Source organism: Podarcis liolepis (genome assembly GCF_965112155.1).
Source record: "Podarcis liolepis genome assembly, chromosome: 8".
Taxonomy (NCBI): domain Eukaryota; kingdom Metazoa; phylum Chordata; class Lepidosauria; order Squamata; family Lacertidae; genus Podarcis; species Podarcis liolepis.
This window is the reverse complement of record NC_139560.1, coordinates 46,019,200-46,044,114: the sequence shown is the minus strand read 5'-3', so window position 1 is coordinate 46,044,114 and position 24,915 is coordinate 46,019,200. Positions and strand designations below refer to the sequence as shown.

The following is a 24,915-nucleotide window of genomic DNA, read 5'->3' as shown; positions in this document are numbered from 1 at the left end:
CTTTTGCTAGTGTAGTAATGATTTTTGTTTTATTATTTGCTGAATTTGTATTTCTTCCGAAGGAGCAGGTGCTTGGCTTGACTTCTTTGTTACTAGAAGTCCAAGTGTCCTCTGTGGCTAGGAATGCCTTTAATGAGCTTCATCTGGCTCTCCATTTACGGCCATTCCTAGACAGAGATATCTTGACCGCTGCTAAGTCCACGCATTGGTCACTTGGAAGCTAGATTACTATAATGAGCTCTGGCCTCTATGGCTGCCATTGAGTCTGTTTCAGAAACTCCAGCTGGTGCAAAATGAGGCAGTCAGACTTCTGATGGCAGCTTCTGGTCAAGAACATGAGACCCCATTGTTGAAAACAGCTGTGCTGGCTGCCTAGCAATACAGACCCAGGTTGAAGGTTCTTGTATTAAAATTCTAAAGCCCCGAACAACTTAGGTCCAGGGTACTTCAGGAGCCTCCTGATTCCTTATATTCCAGCTCGATCCCTGAGATCATATGCAGGAGTGTCATTGGTCACCTGAGTTGGTGAGGCTCATTTGACAACAATCCTGTGGAATAGATTCAGCAGGTGCCTTCTGTGCCAACTTTTAAATGCCTGCTGGAAACTTTTCTATTCCAACAGGTCTACACAGGCAAGTATGAGTTCATCCTTCCACCATAGTTAATTGATGCCTATTTTAAACCTTTTGCGGTTTTCATGGCATTTTTGTATTTTATTGCATTTTATTATATTGCTTTACGTTTTGTTTTACTTATTTAAAAATATTGATATATTTTAATGATACATTATATAAACATACAAACAACCCAGTCATGTGTAAAATTGTGTTTTATTGTAACTTCCAGTAGCTGATACCTTTTGAACAGGATACCTAAGGAGCGCTTAGGGCTTTTTAGCTTCAATGGTGCAATTAAAATATTAATGTGTCAAAGCAGGCATGTTAGGTCATGTTTACACAAACTGATGGCTGAGAAGCACTGTGAGCCACAGGAAGGCAGCAGCAGCAGCAGCAATTGGCTCTGGAGGCAGCTCTGTTTCATAAATCAAGCCTGAGGCAACCGGGATAGCACTTGGCTGCACCCACTTATTCCGTTGATAGACCTTTGGCAGTTCCTGAGTGCCAGCTCTCTCCTGAGCACTGCCTGCTTTACTGTGTCAACAGCTAAGGCCAGAGCCAGCTGTGCAAGTCTAGAGAGTCGGTAAACACTGGATGGTTATAGAAAGCATAACAGTTGGCTGCTGTTGTCCAAACCTGAGATTGTGGTTAAAGATCTTACATTCTTAAACAAGATCTGAAACCATAGGATGAACCTTGGGTTACAGAGCAGAGGACTGACCTGCTGGGAGCCTGAAGACCCGGCCCTGCATCTCTCCACCTGGCTTGCGGTGGGGCCTCACAGGCTCCATAAAGGACTGCTGCTGCTGCTGGGCAGAGAGGGCTCCGTTTTTGTTTTTTAAATTGCTTTTATTTTTTATCTATGTCATTTTAAATTGTGATTGATCTTAATGCTGTATTAGTTTTAGATTTTATGATTTATGTGGAAATTGTTTTCCATTTGGTTGTGTACTTTTTGACGTGTTTTAGTTATTGCTTATGACTTTTGTTATGTTGGTAATTATGTAAATCCTGTAATGTTGTAAGCTGCCTTGAGCATAGTTTTAAATATGGAAAGGCGGTATACAAATAAAATGATGATGGTGAAAAATGATGATGATCTGGTTCAGACAAGATGCTTAGGCAAACCTTGGTTTAGCTGCCATGCATAAAGAACCAGGGAGGCGCAAAGTGGGTAAGAGCTCCTATCTGAGGAAATGGCCCCTTTACACAGGCCCAGTAAGCCATAGTTTAGCTTACCATGATGTGTTTACCAGGCCACGGAATGCAACAATTTTACAACAAAATAATGTCAAAGCCATTTGCTGTCTGAGAGGAGAATGAATTGTTTTGAACCTTATTGATGTTTCAGTAGCTTTAATAAGACACTAAGGTACCTGGACTAAGCAATAGCAGCTTCTTAGAGGCCATATTAGATCAGGCTACAGCAAGAGCTTTCCAAACTGTCTGTTGTGACACGTTAGTGTGTCGGCTGCAGTGTGTAGATGTGTTGGACAAATGCTCCCCACACTCTTCCTGGGGCTGGAAAGGGTTAGGTTAACTTCTGGTTTGCTAGTAAAGCTGAATTACTGTGTCGCTAAATGATGCAAAACTGAATTACTGTATCGTGAAATGATGCCTGTCCAAAAAGTGTGTCACCAACTTGAAAAGTTTGACTTTGAATTGAAGGAAGTTTCTCTTCCTTGCTTTAGATATGGAATACACTATTTTTTCTTCACTACCTGCCCTCCTCCTGCCGCCAGCCCAGCAAAAATGGCATGCTCAACACAGTGGGTGGTTCTGCAGTTAAGGTTGATATTACTTTTGGAACAATTGCTTCCAAGCTAAGGTGAGCGCCAGCAAACATTGCCAGCAAACATCTGAAAGGGAAGGTTGCTGGTGCTAACAGCATAAACAATTATATTGTCTTGGCTTCCATTTCTGCCCCACAACCAGTTGCATCTCTGAATATTAAGACAGCTTGTATTTCATATTGTAAGGACAGACAGGATGTGGGTTGGATATATAGTATGGGTATATAGATGCAAAATATTTATGCTTGTCTATTTTTATCCCGCAAATTAAATTAGAAGCAGATCCAGCTTCGTCTAAGGATGTTAGCAGTTGAGTTCAGCTGTTGTAGTCCTATGTATTGATTTTGGTTTAGCTATTTAGAAAAATCCAATTCTATATTAAAAAATATTCAACTAACTTTTTAAGAAAAAGATTTCTATATGCTTAAAATAAGCCACTTGGGTTGCAATCCTATATCAATTTACCTAAGAATAGACATCATTGAACTGATTGGTACTTACACAAGGAATAACACAAGAGATCCAGGAAGCTGCCTTTATACTGAATCAGACCTCTGGTTCATCTAGCTAAGTATTATCTGCAGAAGGCTCTATGCTGATTGCCAATAACCTTATCTGGAGATATCAGGGATTTTCCTTGGACTTGAATGTAGGGCCGGCTCACACATGAGGCAAGATGAGGCACCTGTCTCGGGTGGCAGGATTCATAGGGGCAGCAGGGCTGTTCTCTGAGGAACACATTGCCTGCTGCTGCTGCTGCCGCCGCCTTTACAGCAGCCTTTCAGCGAATAGGAGGCATTGCTGGTCTCTTCCCACCCTTGTTCCCCGTGTAGATCTTTAGTTCTCCCTTGTTCCTGATATAGATCTTCACTCACCCCGTTTTCCCTGGAAGGGAGATGTCATTTTATGTTTCACCTTGGGCACCAAACTGTCTTTGACTGGCCCTGCTTGCATGCCAAGCATGTGTTCTACCATTGAGTTATGGCTGCTTCCTCAAGTTACTTCTTTAGGAACACACTGTTAGAGTTTAATTGCTTTTAATTAGTTTAACAGGAATAGGTGATTTATGTCCTTGTGGCAATTTTTAAAAGCCCAAAACAAAATCTATCTCAAGTTTCCCTGAAATGAAAAATTATACATTCTATTGCAAATATTGCTGACATCTAAAATATTAATTCCTAATGTGAGTTAATTTGCCAAAATCTTGCAAGATCTCTCGCGCTGCATGACCTCTCACAAGATTTGAGCAAGATAGCTCTGGAAATTGGTGCCAACGCTGCTTCTGGCAGCAGAAGCAGAAGGGCAGGTGGGGCTTGTGGGCTTGTGGGCTTCCACCACCAGAGGCAGCTGCTTCACCCCACTTCCACTTCATGCATAGGTTGGCCCTGATTGCTACATAAATTATTACTACACCCTAAGGCAGTGTTTTCCAACCTGTGTGTCGTGATCCACAAATGAGTTGCAAAGCCTGTTCAAGTGGGTCATTGGCTTTATAAGTAAACCCAAAATAATTATAAATTTTAGTCCTTAACTGGTATGGTGAATACCTCTGACAACTTTCGTTTGCATGCTATAATGATTGTTAAACATAAAGGTAAAGGGACCCCTGACCATTAGGTCCAGTCGTGGCCGACTCTTGGGTTGCGACGCTCATCTCGCTTTATTAGCCGTGGGAGCCGGCGTACAGCTTCTGGGTCATGTGGCCAGCATGACTAAGCCACTTCTGGCGAACCAGAGCAGCGCACGGAAATGCCGTTTACCTTCCTGCCAGAGTGGTACCTATTTATCTACTTGCACTTTGACGTGCTTTTGAACTGCTAGGTTGGCAGGAGCAGATACTGAACAACGGGAGCTCACCCCGCTGCGGGGATTCGAACCACCGACCTTCTGATTGGCAAGTTCTAGGCTCTGTGGTTTAACCCACAGCGCCACGCGCATCCCTTGTTAGGAGAGCCCTATTTCTTCTCACAGAGCTACAATTCCCAGAGTTCCCTGGGAAGAGAGGTTGTTAAACCCCTTTGGGAATTGTAGCTCTGTGAGGGGAATTAGGGCTCCCCTAACAACTCTACGAACCTTTCACAAACTACACACTTGTGTCTCCATGCGTTTTTACAATAACTCTTATGCGTCACACCACAACAAGCCATTTTGGTTATGTCTAAAAGGCTGGGAGCCACTGTACTGGAAGAAGCAAAGATCACCAGTGTTGAAGCAATGATTCTTCAACATCAACTTCGTTGGACTGGTCATGTTGTGCGGATGCATGATCGTCTTCCAAAGCAACTACTACTCTATTTCAAACTTAAAAATGGAAAGTGTAATGCTGGTGGTCAACAAAAGAGGTTTAAAGACTGTCTCAAGGCAAATCTATAGATATATAAAAAGTAGTATAAACACTGACAACTGGGAAACACTGGCCTGCGAGCGCTCCAGTTGGAGAACAGCCTTTACCAAAGGTGTCATGGGCTTTGAAGACACTTGAACTCAGGACACAAGCGAGAAACGTGGTAAGAGGAAGGCACGCTTGGCAAATCCACACTATGATAAACTTCTGTCTGGAAACCAATGTCCCCACTGTGGAAGGACGTGTGGATCCAGAACTGGCCTCCACAGTCACTTACAGACTCATTGTTAAAACCGTGTTTATGGAAGACAATCTTACTCGGCTACGAGTGGTGATCACCAAATAAGACGAAGGCTTGCTTAAGCATGCTTGATTTCTGTAGGAGTCAAACATAAATGCCCCATGAATGGCAGAAGGATAATTTGCTTATATAACAACAACCAGTGTTATTAACTTAAGGTGGCAAAAGGTTTATTTGTGAGACTTGTAAATCACCTCGTTCTGGAACTGCACAGTTGAGTGTCAGACAGTAAATTGCAATGAGCTGGACAGCAAATCTTAAAATCATTACAGGTCTTTAAATTGTCACAAAGTTTAAAAGGGAAAGGGACCAAATTGCCTGGTAAATTGGATGCAGTAAAGAAAGTGTTACCTCCAGTAATGTCTCATGAGTCTTGGTGTCATCACAGTTTCATTGCTTCTAATGCTGCACAGTAAATGTGCGCTGGGTTAATGAAGATCATTTCTTGATGTGTCAGAATGACCCCTTTGTTCCCAATTTTATTCTTTTGTTGCCAGCACCTAATCTGTTTTTGTATTATCAGATTCAGGGATCTCACAATGCTAATTCTAGCAATGGTATTTATCTGGAATGTTGCCTTTTGTTTACTAGTTTTACCAGGCCCCCAGTGCTTTTCTTTGGTCATCTGGTATCTCCCACTAATGTGATTTGCGCTCCTGGGCTCTGCAGGTTGTCATGAGCTTTTATTAGGGAATTAGACCAGGGCCTGCCACCCTAGTCGCTGGTGAATCTGCAGGATAGCTTTTTGTGTGTTTTCTTTTCTTTGCCACATTTTGAAAAACATGAACTTAAACGCTGTGTGTTTCTTCTCATTGTGTTTGATTCTCAACTCTTTAGAATTTATTAGCCAAAAGGCATACCTCTAAAATTGAGGAAATTTCCACAGCACCACAGTTTATGTGGTTCTGTCTCTGAGTTATTATTCCTACAAGTTGGGGCACTTTTCCTGTATAGAGATTTGTCATTGTTTTGAGAATCTTGTTTTATATGTAAATGCACTGCACATTTGCAATCAATAGGATTTTTTCCCTTTCAAAAATTAGGACCCTTGTCAGGCTGTGGCTTTCTGAAATAAGGGACATTGGTTGTGAAATGTGGTCTTTTTAAAAGAAGGTGAATGTAGCAATCCAGTTTGAAAATAATCTTGAGAATAATCAGCCATTCAAAGCACTTTTACAGTAAGATGGATAAAATGAATCATTTTACTCTTTTATTGATGCCAGTTTGGTGTTTTTAGCAGTGGCAAACTTTGAATTTGACTGCAATCCTGTGTACTAAGGAGTAAGACCACTGAGCACACTGGGAATTACTTTTGTCTAACGCAAAACTGATTCAAACTGTGTTTACTTGAAAGCAAATTCTATTGAAATCAGCGGGTCTTACTTCCAGGTTAAGGTGGTTCAAGAGTTGGGGGGGGGTTAATTACAGCAAAGTGGTGGCTTCAGTGAAAATAAACGTTAAGGTTTGCTGTTGCTTGTTTTAATTCTCATATTGGAAAGAATGTAACTTTGATATTCACTGTATTTCCTGGGCATCATCATTAATCACTAGAGCTAGATTTTGGTCAAACCACAGTGCTTTGCTTTGAAAACCACTCTAAAGTATTCAGTTATAGGATATATCTGATAATATGGGTAAGACATATAAATAGAGTTGTTGTGCCCTGACAGTTGTTTAAGAAGATGCCTGCAGTGCATAACATTTCCATTTCCCTTGAAATTGTATGTGCATCTTAGCAAAAATTTGAAATGCATTCTGTGCATTGCCTAGTATAGGGCATGTTGTTAGTTTAAGTGACTTTGTATGTACTAAAAATCTGATTCATTCTACGATATAATCAGTGCTTTTTTTCTTAAAGAAATGTTTAGGGATACTCTCATTTTCCTACTCATATTGAAATACTGCCCCTCAATGAAACCAAACTTAGATTCACAAAATGTTTAGGGGTATGCATACCCCTGCGTCCCCCCAGAAGAAGAAAAAAGCACTGGGGGTCACGAAGAGTCGGACTAAACGACTAAACAAGAACAACATAATATGTAGGACATGGAAATAATCTGTTCTCACGTATATAAAAGGTTACACAGTTTTAATTCTATGGGTTTCCAGTGCTTAATTAGGAACATTCTGGTTTACAAATAGCTCTTAATTGTAGATTAGATTTAAAGAGACAAATTGTGCAAGACTCTAGTCTGGAACTTTTCTTTGAAACAAAATGGGTTATATACAAAGACTGTTCTCTCTCTCTCTCTCTCTCTCTCTCTCTTTTTTCTTTTCCGAAGTTGGCAGACTTTACAGCTCTGACCAGAGGCCAAAAGGAAGATAAATGACACCAAACCCTCTTGTATTTTTGCAGTGTTTTAAACCCTGGGGTTTAGCTGAAGGGACTTAAGGAGTTTTTGAAGTGCAAATAGGTTGGTGAGGGGAAAGCCCTTTCAGAGTTTCATTTTGATGGATTTTTTTCCTGGGTGGATTTTTTGGCACTGACTGTGATCTGGAAAGCTACAGGGTGTTTTTATTTTGTTTTTGATCAATCATGCAATAAGAACTTGCCATGGGGTGTACTTTTTCTGCATTCATATTGATCCTATTGTGTTTAAAAGTATTTAATTTAATGGGCTGTTGTTGGGTGTGTGGTTTTGTTTTTTTTAATAAAAAACCACCGAATAAGACATCGGTCAATGGAAGTTGTCATTTCAAGGTCATGTTCCAGTTCTGGCAACTTCTTTTTTTTTGAATAAAAGGTTCCTGTAGAATAAAGAAATGAGTTTGGATCAGCCTGCTGATTGTGCCTTCTTTGGCTGTGGGGATAATTAATCAATATCCATGTTTTGAATATATGTTGAGAAGCTGTTGCAAATGCAATAAAATACTGTGAACACCAGAAATAGGGTTAGGGTTAGGGTTACAGTGGGCACCAAAGAAATGGGAAACTTTAATCAGGACAAAACTATAACTTTAAGCCGAGTTGTTTGTAAGAATAGCATAGTAAAATATTACGCCATTGTTGACCTTATAACAAAATAGATACTAACATCTTTCTTTTTTTAAAAAAGATACCCATGTTAATTGTAGACGTCTGTGATATTGAGGAAAAGGCACTTGCAGATAGAGTAGTACATAATTTCTTAAAGGTTCGTAAGTTAACATTATCCTTAATGTGGGACTTCAAAGGTGCACCCTGAACTATGTGCAAGAAACGGCTGACCCATTCTCTTCAATGTCAATGATTACCAAGTCCTATATAGTCTGCAGAGTATTCCTTGATATCAAAGGAAATGAGGAAGTCTCAGCTTTCCATAGAGCATCATGTGCACACCAAAGTCCCCCAGGAGGAATGAACAAATCTGTTCCTTTTCAGTTCTCATTTTTCAGTCTTAAATTTTGCAACAAGGTGGAATTTATTTGTTTTTTTAAAAATCATCATGAAAATCCATCAACATTTTAGTACAAATTTATCCATACACATGTGCCAAAATCTGCACATTTTATGTGCAGTTTTGACTAATATTCATTTTTTAAAGCGGTAAGTTAATGTATGTTGTTTTCACTAACATACACATTTGTATGCACACTTCACCCTGGACGTTGCTTTTTGTACACATTACATGGCTGGAAAGCTGCATTGCAAAGTTCAGAGAAATGTGAATTTCCAAGACTGGCTGTGTTTCAGTTCAAATATTCTTTCAAACAGTGTGAAATGTGAACTGAATCAAATTCTTCTCCCCTCCCTCTGCAGAGATAGTAGTGTATGACTTAACTGGAAAGCAATGGTAGTTTATGATGTAACTGCCAATAAACTAAAATGCAAATAACATAATTTATGTTTTGAAGAATTCTGTGCACACTAACAAGGCACATAGGGGAAGCTACTTCCATACAAATGTGCATAGGATTATGTTGTACAGTGTACGATTTTAAATCTGTTTTAAAATATTAAACCACCATAGCTGGCCAAAGTTTTTTTTTGGGGGGGGGTGTTTCCATTTCAGAACCTCTCCTGTTTCAAAGAGTGTCTGATTTAATATTTGTTGCCTGGGAAATTTAATTTAAAGGCTTCTCATTTGCCTGGAGAAACTAATTTAGCCTGGGTCTCTTGCTACTAATACTGAGTGTTTACTATGCCTCTGTTGTCATGAAACAATCCTAAAGTTTTTGACCTATGTTGGATCATGGTAATACATAAAAGGTGGACTTTTTAGACCAAGAAGTGCTAATCTGCTGTGATTACTTTCAGAAGGAAGCTGAACCAGTCTCTCTACTTACCCATATAATTACTGGCAAACTTCAGCTTCATCCTAATCACATTTACTAGGGGAAAAATCTCATTGAACCTCAATACTTACTTCTGAGTAAAGTTGCTCTTCATGACAGTCTAATCTGAACATGTCAGTACTGTAACTGGCCAGTGACCACTTAGTTTCTACAATTTCTCTGGATTAATCTAAAATGTTTAGATATTTGCACTCTGGCAACCAAAGGCTGCCTTGTTTATTTTAAGGGAACAAGTTCTTCTACCTCTGCTTTTGAAGGATGCCATGCTATCTCTGCATGGGAAGCAGGCCTACAAAGGGCTATGTAGCACATAATTGGACATAATTTGCTAATCCCTCTGTTGGTGCAAATATAAGGGGAGGGGAACTCATTCAAAACACTTAGTGATATTTAACTCCCTAGTATTGCTTGAAGCCTTGATTGAAGCAGGGGCACCCAGGAACATGTTCTTTTCCTGTCTTTCTTGGGAATATTTGTAGAATCATTCATTCATTTCATAAAAGTTATATACCACTTGATTATAAAAAAACAAAACCTTCAATGTATTTTACAAAAATAATTTTAAAAATCTGTACATCAGAATTCAAGATATCAGTGTAGGCTTGTCTAAACAAGAATGTACAGCGGTACCTCGGGTTACGTACACTTCAGGTTACAGACTCCGCTAACCCAGAAATATTACCTTGGGTTAAGAACTTTGCTTCAGGATGAGAACAAAAATTGTGCAGCAGCAGCAGGAGGCCCCATTGGCTAAAGTGGTGCTTCAGGTTAAGAACAGTTTCAGGTTAAGAACAGACCGCCGGAACGAATTAAGTACTTAACCCGAGGTACCACTGTTTATGGAACCAGGATCTGATGGCCCCTTCCCAGTGGTGAAGCTGCATAGGAGCATTGGCAGGGGAGGAAGAGTAAACAAGCCTATGATTTAGCTTTATGTCTGAAGAAGGCCAATATTTGACCATGTGTTTAGGGCTCTTACTTTGTTTTCTGTTTGGAACTCATTAGGGACTTAACTGATGCATATGGTGCCAAATGGTATGTTGGAATCACACAAATGTATAATTCATTAAAAATGTTGGACCAATTGATCCATTCCTTTCAACAATACTGTTTTCCCCTTGTTTCCTCATCATAATCAATATTGATTTTTTTTCCTTTGTTGTTTTGAGGAGTAAGTAACCCTGTTATCTAGCAAAGGTTGTTCTGCATTTATAATTTGACTGGGAGGAAATAAAATTGACCCTTTCCCTAGAAAGAAATGAGTACTTGCAGTCCATAGTTTTCTCTTAGTAGAGAGGAATGACTGTTTTCATATGTGGCGTCTCATTAGTTTGTTGCTGGGAGATCTTAATATGACCTTCCTTTGTTAGAGAAGTGATTTATAGCTATTCACAGCATCCTTTTCTTTCTTTTATCTTTCTTTTTTACATCCCAAGCTACACATTGTGTAATGACTAATTGCACTTATGAGTAAATGTTTAAAGACTAGAGTGAATGTACATGGTATGATTATGTTCTGGGTCTGCTGTTGTCCCTTTAATTTCAAACAAACAAACATCTGCTCTAAAATGTATACAAGAACAAAATCTCTTCAAAGTCAGCTGAACCGTACTTCAGATGTATTTAACAGTTCTAGCTCTTAAATAAATTTTATTTTCAAGTGTTTTTTTACTATTAATCTCCATACTTTGTGTGCATATTAGTAAATACACATCATTCTCCATTACTTCTTGCATTGAAACAAAGTGATTACCTGAAAATGTGTATTTGGGTTCCTATTGAGGTTGTCCTCTGTTTTAAAGTGCAATTCACAGAGTGGATGAATTGCATGGATCTCAGCCTTTATCTTATAAATTGTACAACATAAGTGTATGAAAAATGCAAAGTTCGAAAGTGTCATTCAAATTATTACTAAATTGTTTTCTCTGTACAACTGCTTTTCTTGTTTCACTTCTGAGAGGTTTACGATGTGGCAACCATCAGAAGAACGCAGTGTTAAGGTTGCTGTTGTATTTCTCCCTTGAGTTCCTAGAGGTGATGTTATCTTTTGTTCATGCAGCAGTATGGTCATTTCTAAGAGCATCTGTCACTTGAGGATGTATAAGATGGATGAGTCTCAAGTGGACTGCTAGTTGAAGCAAATGGTGAAAATAAGAAAAGACAAAGGGGCTGGAGGCTTTCAGAGCAGGCAGGCAACAAGGAAGCACAGTTAGGAAGGAAGGCAGTACCAAAAGAAAGCACCAAGATGGATCATATGTTGTCATCAAGACTTTTTAGTAGGTGTAAGAATCAGAGCTGGTCATCAAAATCATGGTAAAAAACAATCTCATCAGCCTTTTTATTTGTATTTTGCTATCAGCAGGAGAGTCAGAACTGTGATTGTCTCTCTGTATAGGAAAATAGACTCTTTCTTCTATAGCACTGAAACAGCATGGTATTTTTTAATGTTGTGTTTTGTGCATGTGTGATATGCATTAGGCCATACTCTTCAAGCCCTTTCCAAAAAAAAAGAAGGAAAGAAAGAGCCCAGACAGCTCTACTTCGTGGTTCAAAGTGTTGTTACCTGATTTTCTTCCTTCTTCGTGAAAAAAGCGATAGGGTTTTGTTAGTTGCTTAGTTTAATAGGAAGTTTTGCCTGATTATATCATTAGCACTCGTGCTTTCAGAAGAAAGAAAGCATTTAAATTGTAAACATTTGGAATTGCTCCCCGTTGTTTCAATTCAAAAGCTACCTCCGTGATTTCTTAGTGAAGCTTAATTGTGTTTGATATGTCTTACGGAATGAAAATGATTTTTTTTTATTTTTTAAGCTGCTGGTGCTGAAGCTGTCTCATAAGAGCAGATGAGAGTACTCTTCTACTTTTGACAAGCTTTTGGAGGTGTCAAAACTGTTGGCTTGAATAAACGACTCTGTCAAATTGCTTGCTGTGTTGTGGGGTGGGGGAAGCAGGGGTAGAAAAGGCAAAGAAATTAAGATGATTAGAAGCTTTAAAGCTTCACAAATGGTAGAGTAGCTCCCTTCTCAATGGATGTAAATAATAGATGAAAGACTGAGAATGACAACAAAGGATCAGGGTGCTTAAGAGAATGTGTGCAGCTTGAATAGAGGTCTGTGGCCCAGGGCCAAAGGTCTTAGCTTTGAGTGTAATTAGAAGAAAATACAAAGATGTCATTACTAGCAGGTGAAATGTTCAGCACGTGGCCCCAAAAATAGTGATTTCTGCCCTGAAGGAACTGTATTGTGGACTTCAAAAATAGTAAATAATAATAAGTAAAGTCTTTGCAGGGTTCTGCAGTTTGGTCAAAAAACCAAACTTCGATGTCCGTCTCGCGTTTGCAGTAGTTTTAAAAGTTGGCAGTGTGGAAAGTTGGTGCACCTTAGAAAGAGAAAGAGAGAGAGAGCAAGAGAGAGAGCACGAGCGCGAGCGCTGAAAATGGGGCAAATAAAGAGTTTAGTGTGACTGACTTGATCCCAGGCTCTTTTGTGTGATAGTGGCAGACCTGTCTCCTACTCTACTGGGAAACTAGAGTCTTAAATTATTCTTAGCACCATACTTTTTGGGAAGCTGTGGAAAGCAGTCAAAGTCTCTGTTTTTACAGTATTCTGCCTCCAGTTCCTTAGCACTATACTATTGGCATGATTTTTAAATTGTGTAATGCTTGAAAATCAAGCTGTTCTGCTTATAGGACACAGTCCACCCCAAAATAATAATTATAGAAAACCTACCCAATAAGATATAATTAATGGAACTGCATCTCAAGGTCATGTTCCATTGTCAGCAACTACGTTGAAAGACAAAAGGAAATGTGTTTGGACTCCTGGAGACAGCTGTACGTTGCTCGATTGGATAATAAATAGTGTTTGTGGGAGGGTGTTATTGGTTGGTGTTTGTTTTATTATGTATTTTGTATTCTCGTTTTGTATTTTTATGTTGTGAAACACCCTGTGATCTTTGGATGAAGGGCAGTATACAAATAATAATAATAATAATAATAATAATAATAATAATAATGATAATGTTCCCAATATGCCATGTTTCATGGAAAGGAGGGGGAAATTACATGACCACATGGTGATGGTGACTTTAAAAATGGATTGTTTAATGGCTTGAACCATGTAGTCTGGGCACACTTTTACGTTGAGTTTTCCCACACTTCTGCAACCACTCAGAAATCTTGGCAAAGCTTAGCAGAGAGTGTAGCTGATTTCTACAGACAATTGTTTTTCCATGTGGTTAAAACCATCCACGCAGGGAGTTTCTATGTTACCACATGGTAGATGGTTATGTGATATCCACTCCCAAGGATTTAATCGGAATCATTTTAATGCAAGTATGCTTACGCTTGTGTCGGCAGTCTATGAATGCAGATTAGTGATGGACTTCTATTTTTTTTCTTTCATTACTGAGTTTTCATCCAACCCTTTTTTCCAAGAAGCACAAGGAGTAGCATTGACTCACCTCCTTTCCATTTCATTCTCTCAATAACACTGTGAGGTTGATTAGACAGAGAAAGAGTGACTGGTTGAAGGTCACCCAATGAGCTTCATAGCTGAGTGGGGATTTGAACTCTGGTCCCCCAGGTCCTGACACTTTAACCCCTGCACCACACTGGCTTTTCCAAAGCAAGTTTCACTCTGTGGCACACTTCTTAGAACTTGTCATTGGTATGCAGCATTTGATTTCCAGGTTCTAGTATTCTCTCTTAAATGAAAAGCTTCTCTTACGCAGAGTTTCTACTCATGGCATGCGAAAACAACAGTGGCATGAGTATGACAGCTGTATACAGGTCTTGAATGTTGTGTTTTATGGCATTGTTTAAATTAGTGGTTGCCTTTTTTAAAACTATGGGAGAGCATTGATGTCACACTAAGGTCACTTAGCAGTATACTAGTTGCCCTAGAGAAGCCTCAGGAAGCCGCCTCTATGGTTCTTGCTCTGGTTCCATAACAGATTGTTGCTGTAGTTCCAGTCCTTTCTGTTGCTCAACAAGCTTCTGGTACTACAACTGTGGTGCTGTATTTGATATTGTGCAACCTTAATTTTTGCCCTCATGCTAGTGCAACAGCCCTTGCACTGGTGGACAGAGGGTGCTGAATCTGGGCCTATGCTCCCAAAATTCGGGTATTTTTATGAAGGGGAAATGTTGCCCGACAAATCTTTTGAGCGTACTAAAGTTAAAATATTTATAAAATTTCACTCTGCTCTTAATCATCCTAATATGCATATAATATGCACATTAACTCAGGCATCTTCTAGTGGCACAGAACTTTAGTTCTATGAGTAAAACTAGGTGGTTTTATTTCAAGTTACAGATTTTACTGTAGCAAATGGAATTATAACGACAAATGTGTATTAGAAAGCAAACTGACTCCTGAAATATTAAAACTGTTCTCCTGCTCATCAGTGTTAGAAAATGTTTTAAGCAAATGTCTTCACTGTAGCAAATCTGGAGAATGAAAACTTTTTATTTGATTCCAAAAGAAAACACACATTTCACATTTCTCAACTTTTGATTTAGAACCACTCACCCCTGTGTTAGGCCAAATTGACACAAGGGAGTATCCATATTGTATTCAATTGAAATACAAACTGCCTGAAGGCTGCTTGATGATCCATATGAAGTGGTTTATTTGATATTTGGTTTTTCAGTGTTTTCAGTAGTTTTCAAACGTGAGAGATTGCAATTTTTTTATTCTAGCAGCTGTTTCTGGAGTTTTGCTGTTTATCAAAAATGTGTTTGATCTGTACTAATCTATTGTTATATTTATTCAAATATATTCCAGTACATTATTGTCTGTGGGGGGTATTATTATGTAAGAAACTATATTTAGGCTTATGTTTGTTTATTCAAAAGCATGCCCTGTTGAGTTTTAATGGTGACTACTCCAAAGTAAGCACGAGTAGACCTGAATGTATAACTGGGAGCAAAAATTAGAGCAACTACTAAGTGGGTTTGCCATATGAGAATTTTGTTTTCAGGCTTGTTTGTTGCTACAAATAATATTATTGGTTCGCTGCCATTTTCAATTATTTTAAACTATTTTTTATTTTATTTTACAGATCTTTAAAACTTTCGCCAATCTGGATCAAGTGGCAGAATACCTTTGAACAATCGTCCATCATGAATACATTTAGAAAAGGTTGAAAGGAATACAAAAAGGTAGTGTTATTTTCACATTCAGAATGCTGCTTGTATAATTATGCATTTATCATTGGTGACTTCATCGTCTTCAATAGCAGTGAGAGAAGTACAAAGATGTATTTTCCCTCAGCCTTCTAACGTAGACATTTTCCTCAGAAGCATTCAATTACATTATCAATTTCAAAGTTTTAATTTGCACATGAATTCATACTTCTTAGGTTAGTGTGTGCCTCTGTGACGTTATTGTAACATGAGCGTAAACATCACGATTTATGACCTTGTGGAACCTTGTATCATTCCTAGTTACTTTACACTCTGGTAAAAACCATTAGTCATTGAATCAAGTTACTTATTTGTTACAATAAATGTCTTGAAACTTTGAATATGCTGGGGTTTATTTTTTTTAAAAAAAGCATAAATATTTTTGCTGAAATGTCAAACTAAAAGGTGGGTTTTTTTTGTCTTGCGCACAAAACTTTCGTTTTATATTTCAAAACTACTAGACAAAAGACAGTAAACATGGGCTTTGTATATTTTTAATCATGTGTAATACCAGTAATAAGCAAGATACAGTTTGTATCCATTGTTAGTTATAAAGCAGACCCGCACAAATGAATGGATTTAAGGACCTAAGGCCATTGATTTCAGTGGGCCTCTGGTCAGTATTCTGCGTATGAGTAATGTTGGATATCACACAATATACAGTCATACCTCATGTTGTGTTCCGCTCTTGTTACGGGCTTTCAGCTTACGAATGCGGCAACCCCGGAAATGTTTACTTCCAGGTTCGTCGCCCGCACATGCGCTGACGTCATCTGCATGCTATGCGCAGACGCGCTTAATTGCGCTGTGCACATGCGCAGAAGAGGCACTCTAGTTATGGACTTTTTGGGGTGTGAATGGCACCCCGAAATGGATTAAGTCCACAACTTAGAGGTACCACTGTATATTATTAGTCTTTATCTTAATATTGATTCAGTTATTTTGTATAAACATTTATATGCTGCCTTCCTAGTGCAAAAAGGGAACTATTATCACACATACATATATAAAAAAAACCCCAAACCATCATTACAGAAGCAAACTAAGAAAATAGTAACAAAATGGAGAACTAGCATTCAAAAAAAGTCCTGCCGAACTCAAAATGTTTTCAGCGTAGAGAGGTGCCATAAATGAGGGAGCATTAGAGTAAAATCGAGTTCTACAATTTGAGTGCTGCCCTCAAATATGCCCCCCTGTGCTTCAGATGGGAGCTGGACAGCTAAGAGGGCATATCCTGATGCTCTCAGAATCTGGGCAGGAACATGCAGGCCTGCTCTTCTATACAAGTCCAAAGGTATTTGTTTAAAAGTGTCAAGCTGAGTTTAGGGAAGATTAGATTTTGTCCAATTCTAGTCCTACTCAGAGTAGTCTCATTGAAATTAATAAACATGACTAACTTAGGTTGTGCACCTGCTCTGAGTAAAACTTAGTTGTACAGCCCATTGTGTTTATAGATCTCTTCATGCAGCTAGAGGTGCCCCAAATTGATTTACAAGAATAAAATAAGATATATGTTCCAGTCCTTTGAACCAGGCCTGGGAACAAACTGACAGCCAGTGCACTTGATTTGCTCCGAGAAGATAGTCTCCATCAACAGTTCAGCCACCATCTTTTGTACCACCTACAGTTTTCAGAGGCAACCCTATGTAAAACACATTCCGGTAATCCAATCTTGCTGCAGCCAGGTCTTGTAAGACCATGACTGGGTCTGCCATCCCCAGTAATGGGCTTAGTTGGCACATCAGCTGAAGTGGGACAAAAACACTACCACTCCCTTAGCATCCAACACTATAGCTTTGTCCTGAAATAACCTGCTTCTTCAAGGTGAGTGCAACTCCACGCAGAATGGGCTGAGCCTGAGTCAGCAAGCTTTTTGACTAGAAGCACTGCTCTCCTGTCTAGTTTAAGTTCCATTTTGTTTACCTATGTCTAGTCTACTCTAGAAAAGAATTAAAAACAGTTGGCATGGTATTTGAAAACTGTAACTGTGTATTTTTGCAAATTGAAATCAGATATATTCTTTCAACTGCAAACGCTACATCGGTAGGCTTTTTTTAGTGTATTAAGAGGATGGGAGATTCTGTGATAGAGATCACCACTTGTTCCTTCTATCTAGAAATTCATGATATAATCCATAAGCTGTGGGTTCTTTCAGCCAAATATATAATGAAAACAAGATTTATGTTCTGCTCTCTCAGAAATATAAAATATGTAAAATGGGGAGCTGGGTAAAAGAAACGGAAGGGAAATTATGTGATTGATATTTTAATATGTGGAAGGAAAATAAAGAGGAATCCACTGACCTTTTCCTTGCTACGGGTCAGTTGAAGAGGCTTGACTTCGTTTATATGGAACATTGGACTCCTATTGTTTCTTGTACTTAAATACCCTAGTATTTCCAAGAGGCCAAAGATCTATTCCTGTTTTATGACCTGTTGTATCCTTAGGGGCAGGAGGCCCAACAGAGTATTCAGGCCCAAATGAACAAGAGGGTCATTGCCATAGTCCAGGTCTTAATTGTTGCTTCTTGGTTACCACACAGACAGCAAGCCAACTCTCAGAAAGATTTTAGATGGGAACATCTGGAGCATAGTAGCTGTAGTGTGGGCTGGGGGGTGGGGAGAAAGGCTCCCTGCATTTTGTTTCACCAGGTGCTAGGAGGAAGCAACATTAGCCTTTTTGGATATGGGAGGCAAGTTCTGTGGCCCCTGAAGTTAGGTTACAACAATTGAAGAGGTCAAAGGACAGCTGAGTGGGGTCAATGAGACACCATAGGGTGTATTTTGTTACTTAGTAAAAGGGGAGACATCCTAAAACCTTAAAGGGTTCTCTTGAAATCTGTGTCGTGAAAAGGTTTTATGGGTCTGATGGTGGAAAAAAAGAAGTGCTGATTTACCTAAGGAATGCTTGCTTTTGTCTAAATTAAAGGATAATCCTTCCCAAATGTTTGCAGCTGTGGTAGTGCAGTCGATGTAGGAATGGAAAGCATGATTACAGAATTGAAGGACATTCACTTTCACTTCCTAAAGTTTTACTTTCAAGTTGGTTTTTCCCTCATAACGACTTGGGACACTCTGCAGTCCAGATTAATAAAGCACTTTAAACTCAATTGAGTTCAATGGGTGGGAGAGTTGAGAATATGCTTGCTTCTCTCAGTTGAAATGAATGGAACTGGCTATGGCTAGATTGTGCTCATTGAGTAGATGTTGAAAGGAAGAGCTTGCATTTCTAAAAGGAAAATGCTGTTTTCCTCAGAGTGCTGCGCTTGGACCGACAAATAGCAATTTTTTCTTCAATTTACAACTAAGCTTTTGTATGTACAGTATATAAGCGAAGACTGCTAAGACCAAGAGGAAGGCAAGGGAGTTAAGTTACTGACATATGCCCCGAAATGTTGAAATGTGCTCATCAATGAGAACGACAGCTTTATCTGGAATCAAAACTATTTGCCTGTCACGTTCACCACCTATAGCAGCCAAATAAATCCTGTGCCTTGCTTGTCGTTTTGCACAAGTGCTCAGTTGCATTGGAAAATATTAACATTCAGATAATAAGGGAGTGGTGGTTTTAAAACCAGCAGTTTCTGGTGAGTTTTATTTTGGTGCTGGAGGCAGATGAGAGAAAATTAAAAGATACATGCATTTGGTTACACAAAGCATGGTTATCTAAAGAAGTTGTGACAATAGAACTCTGGAACACTGATTTTTAGTGCTGCCTCTATTAGGAATTTTGGCTAGCCATGGTATTTTTGTTATTCATATATTTTTAGTATCTTTTGTCACTTATATTGATGTTATGTTGCAAACCACTTATTATTTTATGTGAAAGACAGCCTATAAATATTTGAATAAGATAAATAAGAGGGAACATCCTCTGTTTCGTGTCTCCCTTTAACCTAAGATATAGAGTTGTTCCATTCTTTCCTTTGTTCTACTTGAGCATATGGAGAGAAACTGGGAAACCCCTGCGGCTCCTCTGATCTTGTCAAGCCTAGGAGAATGGGATAAACTTTTCTCATATGCCTCGAAATTTATGAGGTCCCTTGTTAGCACCTTTAACCAATTTAGGCTGCAATCCTGTATAAATATGTGTTTCATTATTTTTAATTGAAGATTAAAAATGCCGCCTTCTTTTTTTTTTTGCATGATTTTAAAATGTCCTTTTGAGTTCCCCTACCCCCAGTGAAAATTCATTTTGAAATGGGCCTAGGACTTTTCCTAGCCCTCTGCTTACTAGGGCCTTTGTGGTAAAGCCCCAATAAGCTCAATTAGTAAGTTAAAGTATGGTAAGTTGACTTCATTATTTGACATGCAAGAGTAAGGCACTGCTCGATGCAAATGGTCAGTCTTTAAAGGTAAAGGGACCCCTGGCCGTTAGGACCAATCACAGACGACTCTGGGGTTGCAGTGCTCATCTCGCTTTACTGGCCGAGGGAGCCAGTGTACAACTTCCGGGTCACGTGGCCAGCATGACTAAGCCGCTTCTGGCAAACCAGAGCAGCACACGGAAATGCCGTTTACCTTCCCCCTGGAGCGGTTCCTATTTATCTACTTGCACTTTGCTTTTGAACATGCCTTTGAACTGCTAGGTTGGCAGGAGCAGGGACCGAACAACGGAAACTCACCCCGTTGCAGGGATTCGAACCGCTGACCTTCTGTTCGGCAAGCCCTAGGCTCTGTTGTTTAGACCTCAGTGCCACCTGCGCCTGTCTTTACTACATTACAAAACGGCTACAGCATGTAAGCCAGAAATCCCTACGTTGATGATAGAGCAGCACTGATTTGCCTGTAATTTCTGTGAATAACTAAGAGTTTTCCATAACTGAAGTAAATACTGTAAGAAGTAGATTACATGAATTAAATTAAGCATGACTTCCACGACTTTAAAATTTCTGTGCAACAAATAATTATCAAATGTTGTAGAAGGACGATCTCATTCTAGACTTCATTCTAGACTAATGGAAAACTAGGTTATGAGTGCTACATGTTTGTACATGTAAGGAGGATATGTTTGCAAAAATAGTTACATAATTGATAGAGCAGCCTATGGAGTAATTAATCACTATGCACGTGCAGTTACATGATCAGTTTATTATAATAAATTGGCTACAGTTTTGTATAGTGCAAGGGTATGTGTGAGTCTAAGGAAAATAATCATTTCCCATCATCTAGAGCAAGGATGGGGGAACATGTGGCTCTCCAGATGTTGTTGGACTATAACTTCCATAAACTCTGGCCAACATGGCCCAACGTCTGAAGGCCTGAAGCATCCCATTCCTGGTCTTAGGGAATAGCCATTGAATTGTCTGCTTTATTCTCTTTGTGAAGTAAGTTTCTCATCTACTAAGTGGTGTAGCGTGGAGGGCAGGGGAGCCGTGGCCCTGGACAAAAATTCTGAGGGGGCGCAACCAAGCACCCCTATGCAGGTGGAGGTGGCAGAACAGCCTGTCAGGAGGCTGCTCCCATCGCCACACAGGCGTGTCCTGGCGGCCCCCATCTCGGCCCTTGCCTGCCTGCCACTGGGCGTCTTTGGACCCAGAGCCTGGCCTGGCCTTCCTGCCATGGCTACGACCCCAGCAGAGGTCAGCGACCACAGAGGCTCCATGCAGGCTGGGCAGAGGGCTCGGTCTGCCTTCCTTGTGCTCTCAAGGGTATATTCCTGAGGCCAGGCCGCCCTTCAGTCTCCAGGCCAGGCTGCACTGAGCCCTGCGCCCTCGCTGAATGGCCACCAGGCCAGTGCTTGCTTGCTCCTTGCTCAGCGTGCTGTGCTCCCCAGAAGGCAGCGGGAGCAGCCCCAGGACCATGGCGAGCAGCCACGGATGGAGGGAGGTGGGCAAGGGGTGACTCCAGAGTAGCCCGGCATAGCACAACATTCCTCTCCGCAAACTAAAACATATTTACGACATCCTGGAGCCTGTGGAACTAAAATCTGCGGCTTTTAACAATTTAAATTTGCTTGATCTTGTTTTATTGAAAAACCTATTTATAAACCAAATTCCTTTTGGAGGAGTTCATTATTTTAGTTTTATCATAGTTGTTGAAACACTGTTTGCTAATGCAAGAAGTTGAAATGTCTTGCAATAGCCTTTTCAGGCCAAGCCACGTCCTTGAGAGCAAGACTGCATGATGAGCATGTTTAGATGCAATTTTAGGAGGAGCAACTACTACAAGAGCTGGCACTAGATCATTAGTATACAAATTAAAAAGGCTCCGTGCCAGTATAGAGCCTTGTGCCCTGAGAAGCACTAACTGGGGTGGCCACACGCCCATCTATGCCACAACAAACATGAAGTGAAGTTTCAGTATAAAGCTTTTTAATTAAAAGAAGAACTGCCTTTTATCCATGGTGGTAGATGCCACCTTCACATTGTATTGTAACAAAGCAGATTTCAGGTCAATGAACCTTCTGCATAGTTGGCTCCTAATGTGTCTAGGACAGGGGTACCCAAACTGAGCTTTGTTCAAATGCTCCACAGCATGTCTGTAAAAATACTGTGTGTTGCAAACTACAACACGCACATACAGACACATATATGCTGCCTTTCCCCTAGCAATGGAAGAGAGGGAAGAAAAAGGGGGAGACAAACACATACACACAAACACTTCCTTTAACCTTTTTTTGCTGGTTTGTTTACTTCCCTCATCAGGAGGTTTGTGCCAACTTGGTGTTATGTTCATGTTCATATTTTTTGAATTTAAAGGTTGACAGACAACCTTTATTACCACTAATATGTAATGTACTTTACAATGTTCCTGACATATTTCAGCTTCCTGGATTTTCCCCCCATCTTAATTTAATTTGCATTTAATTTAATTTGCATTTAACTTGCATTTAATTTTAATGGTTCAAAGAACATCAGGCAAAATGGTTGGCCCTCACGCATGTTCACTTCATCAAATCTGGCCCTTTTTGAAAAAGGTTTGGACACCACTGTCCTAAAACAAAGGCCCAGGGTAAGGAGGGGTGACTTCAGCATATGGTGAAAGCTGTGCAGTGAAGATGCCAGACATCTGGGGAGGGAGTTCCACAACTTAGGGACAGTCACAGAGAATGCCCTCTCTTGGCTGCTATTCCCCACTCTTCTGAAGGTTGTGGAACTATCAAGAGTAAGCCCTTTTAAGTGTTAGCTGTTTTAAAATTATATTATGCTGGTTTGATTAGGTCTTTTACTATGGCTCATTTTATCATTTATTTTTCTTGTACTGTAGGATGGTATTTTAAAGTGTCTAATTTTTTATTTAATACCGTATTAAAGTTTACTCCATGAGGATAGTTGCTCTTAAATGCAGTTTGTAAATCTTCTAAATCACTAAATCGAAAAAGTAATTTTCAAAATTTGTTACCAGAAACTGGCACATTACAGGGTTTTTTTATAAAGTGGTTAAACAGAAGCATTGTGAAGAGCTTTATTGAGTTATCAGCATGTAATCTAAAAAAAATTGAACATTTATGTTGAGAGTTGCTATCCCACTGAGTATCAGCTCCTGAGGACAAGCAAGACTAATATGATTATAACCTGCTAGAGAACTCCCCAGAGCCTTCTGTCTGGATAATTCTGGAGATGGATATCTGGGCTAGAGGGACCTATGATGTGAATCAGTAAAATGGTTCTTTTGTTTTTATTGGTAAAGGTTTCATACTCTCTGCAAAGTAGGGTTCACTGGGGTTTCTGAAAGGTTGTGGATCTCTGTGTGATGCAAGCTCAGTTGCATACATTCAGGATGACTGCAATACATTGCACCCCCTGAACTGCTGTCCAATCTGCTGCCACCCCCCACTGCCTTTTATTGCCCCGAACTCTGTTCCCCCTCCTCAGAATAACTGCTGTGGTGGTAGCATTTGTGGCACTCCTCTTTTTCTTCCTTGGCTTACATTTTAGCTTGTTGTCTCCTTTGCTGCTGCTTCACAAGCAGGCAGAACCCAACTTGCACTGTCCACATTCACACTGTACTTTTAAAGCATTGTGATACCACTTTAATCAGTGATAGCTTTCCCCAAAGAATTATGGGAATAGTAGTTTCAGGGTGCTGAGAGTTGTTAGGAGACCCCTATTCCCCTTCCAGAGCTACCCTTCCCGTAATATTTTAACAATCAATCCTTCATGACAGGGAACTCTTAAAAATTGTAGCTTTGTGAAGGGAATAGGGGCCTCCTAACAACTCTCAGCACCCTTAACAAACTACAGCTCCCAGAATTCTTTGGGGGAAGCCAATACTGTTTAAAGTAGCATCATAGAGCTTTCAGTGTTTTCTGTGAATGTGGCCATTATGTTGCAGTGTTGATGGTGAGGACCGTGTGTGTGTGTGTTTGTGTGTGTGTGTGTTTCCCTCAGAACAGGGCATTCCAGACACTCACACAGCCTGAAGCTTGGGCCTCAGTTTGCCTAATGGAAGGATTGAGCCTCAAGTTAGAGCTTAAATGGTGTGGCAGAAGCATGTGGGAATCATGTGGGATCTGGGAAAGAACTAATTCTTCAGGTGTAGATGCCAGGCAGGTGGATCTGGAAGGTTTATTGGTTTTCACAAGGCATAGAAAATCCTCGTAAATTCTGATCACAGTTGCATTAAGCTGGATGCAATATTATTGTTGTACATGATAAGAACTGTACTTTCTGTTATACTGAAGACAAAGGCTAACCTACTGTAAATCTGGGAGTGAAAAAATGACCCACCCATGTTATCTAATAATCCTGTGTCTGATTAAAACAAATGGGTCTTGCCATGGCAGTCTAGCAGAGCACTTGGGGGAAAAACCTGCCTGAGGTTTACAGTTACAGTATTTTGCTGGAATACGTATAGTATATTTCAGTAGATGAATCACATGCTAATAAATTATTTTCAGTATGCTGTCATCTCTAGTAACATTGTGAAGACTTACTAGGCTTTGCCTATTAATTATCACAGGAGGTGCAGTAGATCCTATCTTCAAAGTTGGCTATTTAGAAATGCAAAGCAAGTTGTTTTGTAAAGCCGAAGCCTTCACTGAACTTTTTAGTGGAAGGCTAAAGGTACATGTTATTGCATAAATTATTGCATAATTCCTTTATGTGTGTATATACTGTATACACATCGAAATCCATAATTCATGTTGTTTCCTTAGTACCGTGAAAGTATGATATGTATAGTTAAAAAAATTCCTTGGGTTTAAATTTAGTCTTTTCTTATCAACCTGATACAGTTGTAGCCAAAACATTAACAGTTTGCATTCCACTTAGATCTTTGAAAAACAGCAGAAGCATTCCTGTTCCAAAGTTGCTGAATGTTTAATAATGGCAATTTGGGCAGAAAAGCCAGCCTAAACAAAGTTATTTTAAAATTTTCAAGTTAAGCAGGTGCTTGTAGCACTTCTGTTAAAATAAACTAAATTATCATGATCATATCTAGAATTACTAGCAAGCCA

General features: G+C 39.7%; 1 protein-coding gene across 24 annotated transcripts in view; it reads left to right on the top strand.

Moving 5' to 3' along the window:
* GREB1L (GREB1 like retinoic acid receptor coactivator) overlaps positions 1 to 24,915 on the top strand; it is a 156,798-nt gene that overhangs the window by 60,518 nt on the left and 71,365 nt on the right. For all 24 annotated transcript variants that reach the window (XM_083518151.1, XM_083518150.1, XM_083518147.1 and 21 more), the window contains one exon: positions 15,393 to 15,492. The gene's annotated coding sequence lies outside the window, so the exon portion shown is untranslated. The remainder of the gene's footprint in view (positions 1 to 15,392; positions 15,493 to 24,915) is intronic.